This window comes from Bombus flavifrons, chromosome 3 (genome assembly GCF_040668555.2).
Source record: "Bombus flavifrons isolate JBK064 chromosome 3, iyBomFlav1_principal, whole genome shotgun sequence".
Classification (NCBI taxonomy): domain Eukaryota; kingdom Metazoa; phylum Arthropoda; class Insecta; order Hymenoptera; family Apidae; genus Bombus; species Bombus flavifrons.
In genome coordinates, this window is record NC_138444.1 from 17,626,224 (window position 1) to 17,642,523 (window position 16,300).

Below are 16,300 nucleotides of genomic sequence, written 5' to 3' on the forward strand. Positions count from 1 at the left end.
ACTTTGTGATGCAAATTTTTTTTACCGCTGCTCCGGTTTATCGAAAAAAAGGAAAAAAAGAAAAAAAGAAAAATGGCAATCTACGGCCAAAAGATAATGGAAATATATATTTCAAACGCTTGTCACATGTTTAATTTAATCGATCGCGCAATCTGTGGTTTCTCGAATACGAGTTACGCTTGTTCGATATATCAAGCATCGATACGAAAACTGTAAATTTCCGCTTCGGTACAGATCAATAGGAATATTATTTTACAAATGTAGGTCAGACTAGGATATTTTCATTTTGTAAAATTTGATGCGAAACTCGATACATCGGCACGCAAAGTATAATTGCTCTATTCGTTTCAGACAGTACGTTACGTTCGAACGAAATCTGCTCATAAACTAAATACCGTAACATGTAAAACGATGCAAAGTAACAGATCGTGCGAACGTGCTGATAAAATCAAAACGACGCAAGTTTTCGTCGAAATAACAATTTTATTTGGCAATTTCGCCGACAGCGGAAATAGAATGAACGTTTTATCGAAAAACTGACGACGATGAATATGGCGATAGCGAAAGGCGCGATTACCGATGAAATCGTGTTACGTCATAGAACGCTTTATCATAGTCGGATAACTATTAACACAGGCAATCATACGTAGTTGGTAATAACGTTGTCGAGAATGCAATAATAACTTGGATTGCGAATGGAAGTGCGTTTGGCGTATGATTCGGTTCTCATTGATCATAGTTATGGCTCGATTCCCTCCAGATGAACGTGAATTATCGGCAGAAAGCCTGCAATGATGGATTAAACGCAATCGTCGAGCGAGATACACGATTTTCAGGAATATTTTCACGAAACGGTAATACGCGTGGTACGTCGGTTCGCACAACTTTCGCAAACGTTGTACGATTTAATCCGCGTAATAAACATTTGTAGCCGACAGTCAATTTGCATTTCGTTAGCGAAGAAAAATTACACAAGATGCAAATGGAAAACACCAGCTTCTCGCGTGTAATCCACTGCGCTCTTTACCGTGCAACGCGGTATAAAATTTCACCAATCCCTGACAATCTACTTGCGCGCACATGCTTCTGCACGATCTATCCCTTGCGAGATAAGCTGCTCCACGGTGCAGTACTTAGAGAACACGAATGCAATTTCGCTGCCGCATCTCGAATCGAATTTACGGTTACGTTTACAGCTACGAGACAGGCTCGTGTCGACGGTTGAGCGAATCTTGTTGCCGTAAAGATGCGACACGAGTGACTCTGTATGGATGTTGATCGTCGAGTCAATCTGAGACCAAAATGAAAATACAGCGGGGAAGAAACGCGCGAGTGGACAGACGATGGAAGCAGATATCGATAAAGTTCGATCGAAGCAGCGCTAGTTTTATTTATCGTTTTTAGTTTTATATCTTCACAGTACGTAGATTATTTGCCGAATAAGTGAAAGTAACGTTCACATTTTTCTAAACAGCTCGTATTTAATCGCGTCGATATCTATTTCCGCTGTCTGTGCCCGACTGTACGTGTCAGTGTGATGCATTAGATACGACACGATCAACGCGACAAATTAACTTTTGGGTCAAGTAATTTTTCAAGCGCGTCATCGTTTGACACGAGCGGCCGATTCTAAACGATTTTTCGCTAGCGCGTAAATACTGTCAAAGTCTCGTTTCGAAAAGCCGCGATCATTCAAAGCTTGTAAAGCGACGAACAGAGGACAGGGACGGGAGAGACGGCAGGAGGCGGCAGCTATTCTAACGGAGATGTGATCAAAGTACGAATGCACGCCATTGCATGCACCCTACACAGATGGAAGTATCCGTCGATGCACCGCACAGAACATTCGGCAGCCCGACCGAGAATGATCTATTCAAGCATCCAGGTCGTCGGCGTATCCCTTTCATCCCCGTGGCATCTGGAAAAATCGCTGAAACTCCGTGCAACTTGGTCGAAGATCGACGCGAATTTCGCCGACCAAGAAACACCTATTCTTCCTTTGACACGTTGGCGAGAAAGTTTGCGAGAAAGGATCAGGGTTTCAGGGGTAAATGCGTCTGCCGATATTTCGATGCAGGGCAGAGGATCCTTTGCAATCTTAAATTTAAGGGATCGTAGGTTAGAAATTAGCCGGAGTATCGATATATCCTACGATCGTTTGAAAAGTTGCTTATAGAATTGCATAACTTTTTGTTATTTACTTACTACGAGTTATATGATATGAGAGATATGTCGACTGCCAAATCCAAGCTCTTATCTAGTTTGCATTGCTTGACTCGAACAAGAGCGCACGGTGTACTGCGTTTGATGTTTAAGAAGGGACGCGATATATTTTCCATATTTTCCTCGCGTGGAATGCAGACAAATTAAAGGCAGAAATAAAGATCGTTGAAGATCGGAATATCGAAGAAGATATCTCCAGGTTTCTTAAATTTCGGCGAGACTTGTACGGAAATTTTGATTGAATTTCTCCAAAGCATAAAGATTCGCCAGAATTATCATTCGAATTATCATGTTGAGAATTGTGGATCTTAATCGCCGAAATAAAAATAAAGCAACGCTAAGAGTACACTTAGAATTCATATTAAAATAGTTTTAGATTTATTTGATAAACGATTTCCAGGATCTTCGTCGATATACGCGTCTCAGCACTCTCTTTGTCTCAGCATCTTCCATAACACACTGCCAACGAAACAGTTGCATTCGTCTGTTTTTCCAGACACTGTGCACACATACGCTCATATTCACATACGTGTGTCACTACTACGCGGCTAATCTAGTCTAGTACACAAAATTATACATATCTCAATAGAGACAGCGACCGTGATTAACATGGGATAATTGGCGCTACTTATAGCTGTTAACGACAATTAGTATAATTCCATTTATGTAATTTGCGCTTACACACCGGAAGTAGAATCGCGTTAAACGAACGTTCCTTTGAAATTTACCGTACAGTTATTCTTTTCAATCACATCTCGTTCGTGTGACCCGTGCAACGACAAGGCCGAAGCGAATTATCCCGGACAGCGTTGGCGAACAATAGTTGAAAGACGTTTTACGTTTCCTACGTGAAGTTTAACTGGCATTTATCCGAGAAATTTCGAAGCGACGAGACTTCGTTTATTCGTCGTGCCGATCTTTATCGCTTCGTCTCGACCAGCTGAAAGAGAGAGCGAAAGAAAAAGCATGCGAAGAACATAGCCGCTTGGCAACGTAATGAGTCGCGCGAAAAGCGTCTCGACTGTTGAAGAAAATTCAGAAATGTATAGGGATAAGCGCAGTTTCATCCATTTAATTACTGGCTCGAACATCTTTTTTGGAATCGTTGAATAGGTCAACAGAGTGAAAACCGCGTGCGAGAATAACGAGGCAAGCAACCGGTTGAAAACTTAACAACGCGTCTTATCTTGGAACGACGTTTCGCACTCGACCTGTCTAGTCGTGGGCATCGATTATGTATCTATTCTTCGTTGAAATATCACCGACTCGAAATATCTGCGGTTAAATGTCACGCTCCTATCTGCATTTGGTGGACAAGCGTATCTATCAGAATAGCAAGCAACCGGTTCGAGGATACTAAATGTCGCCGGTCGTTGAATAGCACCATTATTATTCGAAAGCAAGTTAGGAGAATCACGGCGGATTGATGGTTTCCTTAATTATTTATGCCAGCTGTCCGATTTTACGTAAAACCAGGTGTCCTAGTATTTAAGAAGGGTATTATGTTGTATCTGTTTCGAAGGTTGTATTCGAATTTGACGCGCTGTTACCGGTGATCGGATTTTTCTTATCTACAGTGGCTACGAAAATTCGTAGTATTCGTGTTGTAATTATTTTCCATCGGGGCGTTCTTCGAATGACTGGAAATTTATTACAGTCGGATTTAATTAATTATATCATATAAATGGAATGATAAAAGCAACGCTGTAAGCTATACACGGTAGGAAAATATTTTATTAGGTTGCCCCAAAAGTTTCCTTGTAAGTGAAATAATAGAGATGCACGATATTTTTTATTTTATATTATTTTATGGATTTATGTACGATCCATTTTATTCTATTGCTACAAAATGGATCGTAATTCAATAAAATAATATTGTAGTATCGTAACTACTATAATTAATCAGTTTATTAATAATAAATGGATTAAACAGAAAACAATGGTTATTTAACACGAAGTAATCGTAACAACGTATTATAATTAATTAACAACTCTCGTCGACACAGATTCAGCTCTCTCTCAACAACGCTAACAATACTATCTCGACAACGCGATCCGCGCTCTCTGGCTTCTCAACTCATACTCCCTTTAATTCGTTTACGTCTCTTAGCAACGCTTTCTCCTTTGTCTTATATCTTTTGTTTAAACCCCATCATGCACACGCTGAGCAACTGCTTGTTTATAATTCGCGCGACACCCCCCTAGGCCCCTCGTCCACGATACTACGATATAAAACAAAAAATATTGTACATACATTACTTCCTTATAAAGCGAAAGGAACTTTTCGGACAACCTAATACAAGCGACCGGGAGACGATTTTCTATTTATACAAAGAATAGATGCGAGATACGAAACAAAAGCGTTTTATTCGAAGTTTAGTTTTCATCCGAGTACGGTTAGAAACCGTGTACTACGATATGTGTGATGGAACTGTTACATGAGCGTCTCATAAGCTACAATTACGAGGCCAGTAATATGTGGCATGTTACAGACCCACAACGTGACACGCACAGTCGTGATCCTAACCAAACTGTAACACTTTGATCTAATTTCTGACAGCCATTCATGTAGCAGTATCCGCCGATCAGTTGCAGGATAATGAAGGGATGACGAGAGAGATAAAGCGTAATTTAAGATCGACGTACGTAAACTAAATACATTTCATCCTTCGCTGTATATACGATACGCGAAATACATGATATAAAATACAAAGTATTATTTCACGTATCATTCATCTTTTTTCAAAATATCTCGTCGTGTCTTTTTATACATTTTTGTTATATATATGTATATATATATATTTTATATATTTTTTGATTCCACCAATGGATAGGACGGTGACAGTATTGGCCGTATTTCGAGGAACAGTGTTGAGAATTGTGGATCTTAATCGCCGAAATAAAAGTAAAGAAACATTAAGGTTACACTTGGAATTCATATTAAAATAGTTTTAGATTTATTTAAGAAACGATTTCAAGGATCTTCGTCGATATACATTTGCACGCGTCTCAGCACTCTCTTCGTCTCGGCATCTTCCATACCACACCGCCAACGAAACAGTTGCATTCGTCTGTTTTTCCAGACGCTGAGCACACACATACTTCTATACATTCATATTCATATACGTGTGTCACTACTACGCGGTTAATCTAATCTAGCACTCAAAATTGTACATATCTCAATAAACAGAATTAGAAAATTTTCGTCCCATATACCGATTTTACGGTAATATCAAATATTGGGTTGGAAACTAAATTTTTTAGTTTTATTTATTGATATTTACAATCAATTCTCGCATTGAGAATTTTCAGTAATTTTTTCTGGCGTGGCGCAGTGACATGGCTAAATATTTATAATAAGTTAATACTTATTATAGATAAGTATAATTTTTAAGTAAATGTTGTAAATAAGTAAACATTACTTAATATAAATAACTAATTAAATCTAGTGTTTAGATCTAGCGGGTAGTGACTCTTCAGCCTGCGGATCTGATCCGACGTATCGAGTAGTCCAGTAATTAGGGGGTTTCTATGGTTCTTGACTCTTTTACTATATCTGTCGCTATATTTTGCTATTTCCTCTTTGACCGTTGGAATCTTGAGGTCGCGATGTATCAGTTCGTTGTTGACATACCAGAGTGCATTTATAACGGATCTTAGCGTTTTCGATTGGAAGCGTTGAAGTATTTCGATGTTGGAATTACTTGCTGTTCCCCATAATTGGATTCCGTAGGTCCAGACAGGTTTTATTACGCTCTTATAGAGGGTAATTTTATTCTGTGTGCTTAGGTTGGAGCGTCGGCCAGTGAGCCAAATAGAATTTTTTGAGTTTGTCCTTGAGTTGCTTCGTTTTGTCTGTGATGTGATTTTTCCAGGTTAATCTCCTGTCCAGGGTCATGCCCAGGTATCTGACTGTGTCCTTGCTAGGAATTGTTGTATCGTTGATGGTGACCTAGGGGCAGGTTTGTTTTCCGAGCGTGAACGTTACATGTGTGGATTTTTTTTCATTAATTTTGAAGCCCCGTTTATGAAACCACTTTTCCATTGACTCGAGACATCGCTGAAGAGTGGATGAAGCAATTATCGGGTCTGCGTGGGAAGCTAATAGCGCTGTGTCGTCAGCAAATGTTGCTATTGTTATCTCTGTTGATATTGGGAAATCGCCAGTGTAGATGGAGAACAGCAGGTGTCCGAGGACACTACCTTGGGGTATGCCAGATTCTATTGGAAATGTTGTGCAAGTGGCGTCTAAGTATTTAAGGAAACTAAACGAATGCGGATTTTGTCAGTACTATCCAATGACAAAATCCGCGATCACTTAGTTGCCAACCCAATATACGCATAACAGTTTTACGATTAAATCAAACACTTTTTCGTAATAGTTGAAAGGTTTCTCCAGAAATTATCACAAAATTCCGTCATTTATATTCTCAGTACAATAAGTTCGTGTGTCTCGAAGCGTTTTATTTCTGGGATTAGCGCGTATAGAGGCGCGAAAGCTTCAGAAACGGGGGAAAATATCGTTTGCGTAAGTACGAGAGGTTCGCTGTTCGATGTCAATTCGATTTGCAGTTTGCAGAACGATGGACCGTTAGATGGAATGTGGATTTCCGGACAATGAAAAAGCGATGGGAAAGAGAATAGCGATCGCGCCACCTTTTTCGCGCGAGTTTCGTGTATCGCTTGAATGGGATTCCCATTGAGAAAGTTGGCGTAAACACGCGAGTTGAATTCTCTTTCGTTTCGTTCGTTTCGTGACGAAACAAATTAATCGCGATCCGCTGTTTGAACGTTCTTTTCCGAATAAATTTCACGAATAAATATTGTTCATTCGGGAGTACGCGAAACCTTCCATCGTAATTTAAATATCAACTGAATTGTTTGCCATCGAAGAGCTTAAAAATTTTACTCGGATCATCGAATCGTGGCTGAAACTCGTAGAAAAACATTTAATTAAAAATTTGAATTTTCTTTACCATGTAGAACACCCATCAACGAGGTAAACAAAATTAACAACTCTGTAACATGAAACAGGTAAAAGAACGTTTTTCTATATAACGGTAATTAGTCATGCTGGCTATAAGGCTTTAATTAACGCTTTGTGGTAAGAAAAGATGTTTCTCCGTTTTTCTTTCTTACAGTTTATCGTTAATCGATTATCGCAGAAATATTTTTCGAAATTAAACGACGGATGAGCTATCTTTTTATAGGAGAAACAGACGGCGGAAATGTATGTTTATAGAGTAAATGTGGCAAAGTTTAATGCAAGGGTAGACAACGTATGCAATGAATGTCGATAACAGGCTTCTTTTCCAATATTGCTTTCTGCTCGTAACTTTTAATTTATTGTAACTGCTTGCTTAAAATAGGTCACACTTTGTCGTTTATACAGCAGCCACGGACACGGTTTCTTGCAATTAATGTCAATTTATAATCCTCTATTATATATTAATACACGCGACCACTTGCTCGTAACAAAGAAAATTTTTCTCTTCGGAAAAGTTTGCATTTTAAATTGCTATATCCAATTTAAGATGATGGATCACTTTGATGTAGAAGTTTCTCCTCAGCTTTGCCTTCATTAACTAACTTGTATTCTTTGAAATAATTTACTTTATTACGTAAAGTATCGTTTTGCTGTTACAGGGAACGACGTTATTAAATAAATAATAGATAGTGTAACAAACATTATGGAAAGCTTTAATTTATAGAACAATCGAACGATATAAAAGGTAAATTAACGGTAGACGTTTATCGTTAACTGACATAGTGCACGTAACTATAGGGTTCGTAGGAGGAAAATTTGATAATTAACCTTCTTTTTTATTAATTAAATTTCTTTATTTGCTACGTGAAACGGTTACTTTCTGTCCACGTAAATCGGTCGATCGATAGAAATCGACCAGGTTAATTCGCAATTTATAACACGCGTGAAGCTGTGGATGTGCAGTAAGGAACCGATCTTGTAGCTGTTCTCTGTGGGACGCCTGCGTGCACGTTTCCCTAGTGGAAACACGGGACAATTAGAGAGTTGGGTGGGAAAAAAGGGATTACAAGTGGAAAAGGAATGGGAACGTGACGTGGAGTTGAAATTAGACAAACGGTAAACGCTACCGTAAGCTGATAGAGAAGGAGAAAGAAAGGAGGTCAGCGTGTAACCGAGACAGAAATTTAAAGACAGGCGGCGAGAGCTTAGGAAATATGGAAAAGAGGCTTGCAGCGTTTGAACCCCTCGACTGAGAACGAGAAAAATAAGTTAGCGAGGCGATTAGAAGGAAAGGTTCGATGAAATAGCAGGGAAACGATCAAAAGTGGACAGAGAAAGGCGCGATACCGGTTAAAATCTCCCACTTGTTGAGAAAGTAGGTCGTTAAAGAACCATTCAAAATGCAAAGTTGTAAAAAGTGTTTGCATAAAATTTGAAACTCTGTGAAACTTTTTACAAAATGCCATGCTACTTCTAATTAGGATGATTCGAATTAAATGAACACAGATAACTTTTCAGGCAGTCAGCGTGGTTATTGTAAGTGTATTATTGTTTTGGATATAATTTTTGTGACTTTCGCGGATAAACAACACGGCGAATATTACGAAAGGGAATTAGCACGATAGTGAGCTTAATGTTTCATAAACATTCCATATAGTTGCTGAAAACTTTCAGCGGAAGCAACTTTCCCTTCTCAAGCTGAGCAATTATGGAAATACGCTAGAAGCTGTAAACTACCAACATTTCACACACACACACACACATATACAGAAACCATTTTCATTAAAATTAATGCATTAAAATAATACCAACGGCGGATCAGTGTCATACATTTGCACGAAGCACGAAAACGAAAAATTAACAGTGAAAAATATTATGAAAGATAGAAATCCAGTTAAATAAAATAGAGAATAATATATGCAAGGTAAGAGATTAAGAAAGGAAATAATAGAAGATTAGGACGAGGTCAGAGATAAATAAGTAAAAAGATGAGAAAAGGAAGTGGAAATAAGGGAAATAAGATTCAGGCTTAAAGGATGGAATTAGGATACGCGATGACGTTTTCCAGTTTGTACGAGATTTCGCCGTAACCGGTGGTGGTCGGAAACGGGAAACCGCGACTTTTCCAGCCGAACAACCGAGTCGTCTCACCGTTTTCGTCCTAAGATATGCGCGCGCCTGGTTAGCATCGTTAGGCAGCCGGACTATTGTGTCCGCGTAATAAAGTAAATGCATTTGCAATGCAGAGTTTATGGTTCTTACATAAGCAACTGGAACGGTGCATTGCGCGTTCTTCGAGCGTACGCATCGAATTGCAACGTCTTTTAACGAAGTTTCGCGTTTCTTCGATCGAACTTGCGTCTTCGTTCAGTTTCACGAGCAGCTTTAAATCTGGCACGTGCTGTCGAGTGATTTGCGAATTCTTGGGTTGCATTGTGAGGGAAGCAGCGTTGGAAATCCAATTTCAAGATTGAAATTTGAAGAAATTTTGTAGATTGAATTCTAGAATTATGCCTTGACGTACAGTCGCTATATAACATAACTTTTACGATATGTAACATCGTAACGAGACTCGACCATCTTAATTGCATCGAAGAAATTCGAAGTCAATTAAAAAATGCGTATAGAAATCACGACGCGTTCATCGTAGATATGCAATTAATAAAAAAGTTAATTATGATTCAATGATAGCGTAATAAGAAGGCAAGAAGATAGAAATTTTATGGAAACAGAAACGTCGCGAATTACGAGTCGTTTTATTCCTGTGATACGAGAATCTTTGCGGGATAAAGCATTGGTGTAGCTCGTTTGTTGCAATAAAGCAGACAGCATAAACACACATATGCGTAATAACTGATGTAACGAGAAAAATGAAGATATAGAGGTCTTGAATAATTTTCAGTGTTCGCGTCCACGGAAGAATCTTTGCCGGCGCATCGTTGAGAGACCCCAGAACAAGCCAGCAACAGCCGTTCTAATTGCATTGATTAACTTCATGCTTCAAAGGTTAATTCGAGGAAATTAGTATGGTAAACTGGTTGAGCTTATACCGAAGTCTCGCCACGTGTCGCAATTCGTTGATTCGAGTTTTGAAGATCGAAGACACGCGAGAACTTTTCGAATATATTTGAAGAAAGCAGGGAGAACATTCTAAAACTAGCGAAGATTGAAAAACTTGGCAGCGTTAGCGAATCCACCGATAACGGAAATTTGTTATTCCGAGAAATATCGAAGATCGATGGAGTTCAATCTTTTCTTGGAAAGTGAAGCTTATTCTTCTATAACGATCAGGATCATCTCGATTATAAAATTCATCGATAATGGTCACTGGTTATCCGAAAAATATTTTATCACATATCAATATTTTCTAATAATTTCATCCTTTGAAACATCCTTTCAAGATCCGGTAAAATCACTGTGTTCCATCGAAACAAAAATTATCTTCTCTCGCGAAAAGTAACAAAATAATCCTCATCTGTAGTCTCTGTTTTTCTCGATTTAAAGAAAGCTGTTAATACAGGCGGATAACTCATGAAACAGCGACTCTGAATTATTAAGAATCAGGACGCGCGATAAGTATCCTTCCATGAGTCGCGACAAAATCCGCCAACATTATCTTCTCGGAATGCGATAAAATCCCTCCTTGGCACGGTTCCTGCGATGAAAACGCAAATACGACGGAACAATAAACAAGCGCGTGTGTACATGTAATAGAAACGTAGTACGTGAGACTTTAAAAGATTTTAGTCCGAGTAACGGCTTGTGGTCTTTTCGGATTTGAGAACGGAGTACGCTCTGGGAAGCTCGTTTCGTAACGATATTTATGACGAGGTTCGCTCCCTGCGAGGGAAATCGTGAGAACGGAGCTTAAGCAACGGTGGAACCCTTCTGTAGTCTGGAAACAAAACGGTAAATAGGCTAGTTAATGTTATTTTACGAGACAGATGAAATCAAACGTCTAATTATGTCAGACGTAAAATAAAATTGCCAACGAGAATAATAAATTTCGGATTTTCTTAACGAAGAGACTCGAATATCGTAGGCACGTTAATAACGAAATAGCAGAATATTGTTGTTGAGAATTTTGGATTTTAATAGCCGAAATAATGGTATAGGAACACTAAATTTACACTTAGAATTCATATTAGAATAGTTATACAGGGTGGTTGGTAACTGGTGGTACAAGCGGAAAGGGGGTGATTCTACGCGAAAAAAGAAGTCGAAAATATAGAATAAAAATTTTTCGTTCGAGGCTTTGTTTTCGAGAAAATCGACTTTGAATTTTCGCTCGGTACGCCTGCACTTTATCGCGTCTCGTTATAACGGATCTCACTGTAGATCGTTGTCTCGATGGATATTATCGCAGTTTGTTTGTTTTTGACGTAACGGAAAATTAGGAATACATAATGAAATAATACAAAGTAATCATATAAAGTTTATTATTACAAAAATTGCTGAAAATGTTGCCCATTCTGCCGAACACGTACTTCTGCTCTTCTAATTAAATTTCTATGAACGCTTTCTAACGTATTCGATCGTTTTAAAGTATGAAAGGCTGCAATGATCTTTTCTTTCAATTGCTCGCAACTTGCGTTTTCTTTAGAATAGACAATTGATTTAATATGGCTCCATAAATAAAAGTCAAGCGGAGTTAGGTCAGGAGAGCGCGGTGGCCAAGCTATTGTTCCAGCACGACCAATCCAGCCTTGGTAATGTTGGTTTAAAAAATCTCTCGCACGACGACTAAAATGTGGCGGTGCACCGTCTTGTTGAAAAATTAAACTTCCTCTAGTTCTCGACGGTACATCTTCTAATAATTCCGGTAGTTTGTTTTGTAAGAAATCGAAATATGCTGCTGACGTTACATTCAATCGAGACAACGATCTACAGTGAGATCCGTTATAACGAGACGCGATAAAGTGAACGCGTACCGAGCGAAAATTCAAAGTCGATTTTCTCGAAAACAAAGCCTCGAACGAAAAATTGTTATTCTATATTTTCGACTTCTTTTTTCGCGTAGAATCACCCCCTTTCCGCTTGTACCACCAGTTACCAACCATCCTGTATATTATATTTGGCCCGATCATCGTACCACGGGCTATGCCTGTAATATTTACGTTTGGCTCGATCATCTACTACGGGCTATGCCCGCAGTTGTAGGTTAAGGGATTAACCGATTGAACAGTTTACATTCGTTTGTTTTCGAGACGCCGCGCACACACATACTTCCACGCACTGATATTCACGAACAAGTATCACTACTACGCATCTAACCTGGTCTAACACATAAAATTATACATATCTCAATAATTGTTATTAACGAAATGAGAAAAAATATTCGGTATGAGGTCCTAATTAACATGAATTCAGATTTGTTTAAACTTTTGCATACGAGGCGAATCCGCGTACGTTGCGACAAGAATAATTGTTAAAAAAAAGTTGGCTGCTTATCTGACAATTGGAATTGCTGGCATAAACCATCGGCGTATATACAGCGGTTAGATTACTGTTGCAAATACATTTTGTTTGATAAAGCACTCTGCAGACAAAACCGCATAACTATGCTTCCATGCAAAAGTAAATGTTACCGAAACTCGGACAAATTGAATGCGTTTTAGAGACAGATATAGCGTACCAATACATCGCACGGGCGAATAGCAAAAGAACATAGATACTCGTAAGTTTATAAGAATAAAAAACTGTCGATGGTGTATGAAAAATATTTTGCAATCGAGGAGAACGAAAGACGGTAAATTCCAAAGACAAGAGATTGATGAAATTAATGAATTATTACGATGAATCAAATTAATGAATTATACGATGAACCAATGAATCGAAGAAAGTTTGATGCGAAGAAACACGATAATTTTACAAAACAGATTAATTTACACTTAAAGTATCTAATAGTGGAAAGATTTTTAATCAATTACAAATTTACAGAAACAGTAACTTCGAAAAGATACTTCAACCTTGATCATTTCTTACAGCTGCGAATAACTCAAACCAAATTTCCAACTCGGACGATAGCTTTGATGATAGATAGCGTTTCCCACAGTGAATACGTATTACTTCGACATCCACAAATGTGACGATAGGGAATCGTAGCGAAATAGTACACAACAAGTGGTTGGAAAACCACATTTCCATAGACGAAGCGAGAGGCGTGATTCGCAACATCCTAGAAACAAGCAACAAGATCCGGAACGTTGGCAAAACGAGGATCTTGGGATAGGCCACGCCAAGATCAATAATTTTCCACGTATATAACTTGGAGATCAAAGGGCACTAGACGAACCATCTTGCCATCGAAAGAACAGTCTCTAGCCACCTTAGGTGCGATAAGCCCAATATTTATAATCTCGCGGAAACAGATTTCTATAAGATCGTACGATTTTGATGACAATGGTGTCACGATGTCTATGGACCTACTACCAGCTATTTCCAAGCTTCAAGACATATCGTAAGAGTCCCGTATTGTCACATATCAGCTTACGATTCTCATAGATTCGAGCGAAACAATCAGAAAGAGGAATATAACAGACTACGACGCGGGAATCCAATATTCATGATCGCAGACCCGTGATATATCGGAACGTTAACGCGGAACAATGATACAAACGTCTAATGACGCACAAGGAACCTCGTCTAAATCATCCAGGTCTTGTAGCGTCTATAGATCTGCCATTACAAGGTTGGAAAAGCTGATCTAGATCGCTCCAGTATCGAAGAACCTTGACATCTATAATTTCGAGGTCGAAAAACTCGGTGCACACTATTGTAGGTCAACATACCACTTGGGGTTTGTAAGGATCAGCCCCTGTCATAGATATCGAGGTTACTGGAACCACATTTCTCGAGCTAAGACGTTGTATGTATCGAGGTCTACGATTCTAACGGTTATTCTGATAAAATTCCATAGTCTCAAGAACAGAAAAATTGGTATTTCCGTGTTGCTGTGTTTCCAATCGTATCTTTTGCGAAGTTACAGTCTCGATCGATTCCTTTGATCTTCGTGTACATATATATACCGAATTCCAGGTCTCTATAGCTTTTTGGTAACTTAGGTTGGACCTATTGTTTCCGAGGTCGTGGATGTTAGAGTTGTAAGAGGTAGACCATGTCGTTTTGCTTGGTTCTTGGACTCTGGCTACCGTAGTTTCTCGATGTTCGGCTGATCTTTCCGGTCATCTGTCCTCGAGGTTACTCGTATCGCGTCGGATGACACTTGGTTGCATTCCTCGTCCCAGTGGCGATTTCAGTTGTTTGCTAAACTTTTGATTAATACGGGTTACAGTGCAATAGTTTAGTTGTCTTCATTTATTCATAGGATTATGCTCTGTAAATAATTTGTTTCTCCAGTTCTGTCTTGGATGATCGAAATATCGTGTGTACAGTACCTATGTTTGATATTATTAGACTGTCCGAAAAGTGTCTTTCTTTTACAGACACGTCTTTTACAACGACGCATCTTTATACAAACACGAAACCTAATCTGTCGTACGTTGTGATCTTTATTTTGATAGAACAAAATGGATCATAAGTAATTCGATAAAATAATATAAAACGGAAAATGTGCATCTGTAGAGGATGGTTGGTCGTGTGGTTTAAATAACGAGATAACTCGATGTCGAAACCGTCAAATATATTTAAAATAATTAATAAATACAGAGAATGTTCGCTAAGACGCTCGGTACTAACTGATTCGCTAAAGACTGTGTACTGATCGCTAATAAAATCGCTCGAGACTCAGACTGAAAAACTGACCACCTTACGATCGTGTTCGTTTATTTATAGTGGCCCGGAGTTTATTTATTATTACATTATGTATGTCCCAACGATGTTCATACTCCGAGACAAAACAACAAGACGATTCGAATTGTCCTCCTTGTAAATTTCCTTGTAAAACGAAAGAAACTTTCCCGACGACCTAATACCATGCGTCATTTGTATAATTTATATTATCTTCGAGGTAAATACCAAGAGCAAGATCAACATGTCGTGTGTTTTATTGTTTTGCAAATATCTTTATCGCTCATCCTGTAGACACTCGCCTAGTGAGCAATCCATTTAATCCGCGTTGCCGCTTGCCAATTGATTATGAAATTCGTTTTAATAGTTCATCTAAGGTCGAGTGAGCTCGATATAACGAATTCTCTTTCGTCGACAACAGCAGCTTCATTAGCAGTAAGTTGTATCAGAGATATAATCGAATGTCAGCATCCTTATTGCATAAACCCACTAAGGGTGCTATTATGGTGACGTTTACAAGGACCAAGTAACCCGGTCTTTATAGGGATATATCTCATGAAATTACTGAACCAGAACAATTAACAATGGGTGGGCCGAAACAAAGGGGCCAGAATTACCATAGCAGGCAACAACGATACAAGCTGTTGGATTTTCATAGTTAAAATTTCAAAGTTGCACGAAATTTTGATACGTGCAAAAAGCTGAAAATATGAACAGCAGGTGTACAAAAGTTCTAGAGAATCCGAATTAATGCGTAACAAATTACAGGACCTTTGAATTATTACGTTGCATAAACTATTATGTTCGCGTATTTACCTGTACCGTTTTCTCGTATGTGATAGGTTTCGTAAGAAACATAGACAAAAACACAGTCCCGCTATCGTTGAAAATTTACTAAATTTAATTATCAAAATCTCTCTATTACATATCATTGCGAGAAATACTGAGAACTTCAAAGTATTAAAAATTCTCTAAATTTCAAATTCAAATACCTCCTGTAATCCATGTGTGAAGTTCGAATGTTAAAAATATCAGAATCAGAAGTATAACAGTAAATGAAATTATCCAGAGAAAGAAGCGAGAAATGGTTAAGAGACAAATTGTCAACGACTCGATCTTGCTACGATCGCCAGCTGGGATTCCCTCGTAAAATCGGTCGTTATTTGCATACGTAACGCGAGCATTTTCTTAGTTCTTTCTAGGTTCCTTCCGAGCATTGTTAAACCACCGCAATGACGAGAATGCGAGTTGGTCGTTGCACAAAAGAGAATCGATCGGTGGAGGGTTGTTTTCAGAGATGAAACTCTCACGAGATCTGACGATAGTGTCTCCTGGTCCTTT

At 38.7% G+C, this 16,300-nt stretch overlaps 1 protein-coding gene and 1 long non-coding RNA gene across 2 annotated transcripts in view; one reads left to right on the top strand and one right to left on the bottom strand.

Annotated features, from left to right (window-relative positions):
- LOC138178063 (uncharacterized) overlaps positions 1-16,300 on the top strand; it is a 272,249-nt gene that overhangs the window by 74,752 nt on the left and 181,197 nt on the right. The gene's annotated exons all lie outside the window — the stretch shown is intronic.
- Positions 1-16,300, bottom strand: part of LOC138178060 (zwei Ig domain protein zig-8) — a 118,019-nt gene that overhangs the window by 73,342 nt on the left and 28,377 nt on the right. The gene's annotated exons all lie outside the window — the stretch shown is intronic.